An 872-nucleotide genomic window follows, 5' to 3' on the forward strand; every position below is an offset into this window, starting at 1 on the left:
CCAGAGTGATTGTACAGTGGGTAGGGCACTTGTTTTGCATGCAGCTGTCCTTGGTTCAATTCTCAGCACTCCATATGGTCCCCTGAGCCTGCCAGGAATGAGTCGAGCACAGAGCCAGGGATAAGCCCTGAGCATCATTGTGTGTGGCCTCTCAAAAAAAGATGATAAATTTGAAATTAAGATTAAGATACATGCTGCAAGATGGGCAGATAGCCTAGAGGTTGAGGCATTCTCTTTGCATGTGGCTATCCCATTCAGTGTTTATGGTCTCATGAGCACTGCTGGTTAAGGACTTAAAACATTGGAAGAATATTTTGGGTCATCCAAATGAGCTCAATCTAATGTGAACGGATTTTTTGTTGTTTGTGGCCCCACCTGGCAATGATTTACTCCACATGGTGCTGGGAGACCAGGTGGTACAGAGTTCAGCTTGGATCAAAGCCTAAGCTCCAGCCCTTTGAGTTATCTCCCAGTTCACTATCTCAAAGCAGAAAATCTCCAGTCTGTCTCCAGAGAGAAACAATACGAGGATTCACTGTTCTGAGATGTCTCTGTTAAAGATGGTCCCATGGGGCTGGAGCAATAGCACAGCGGGTAGGGTGTTAACCTTGCACGCAGCCGACCTGAGTTTGATTCCCAGCATCCCATATGGTCCCCTGAGCACCTGAATGCAGAGCCAGGAGTAACCCCTGTGCATGGCTGGGTGTGACCGGAAAAAAAAAAAGATGGTCCCAGCTGACTGAATCTTAGCAGAACCTGAATGAACAGGAAGCATATCCTGCATGTGCTCTGATTTGAACCTAGATCTATATTGATCTGATATAAAACACAGATCATACATTTATGTTATTTGAAGTAACTATGGACTGGAG

Source organism: Sorex araneus, chromosome 2 (assembly GCF_027595985.1).
Source record: "Sorex araneus isolate mSorAra2 chromosome 2, mSorAra2.pri, whole genome shotgun sequence".
Classification (NCBI taxonomy): Eukaryota; Metazoa; Chordata; class Mammalia; order Eulipotyphla; family Soricidae; genus Sorex; species Sorex araneus.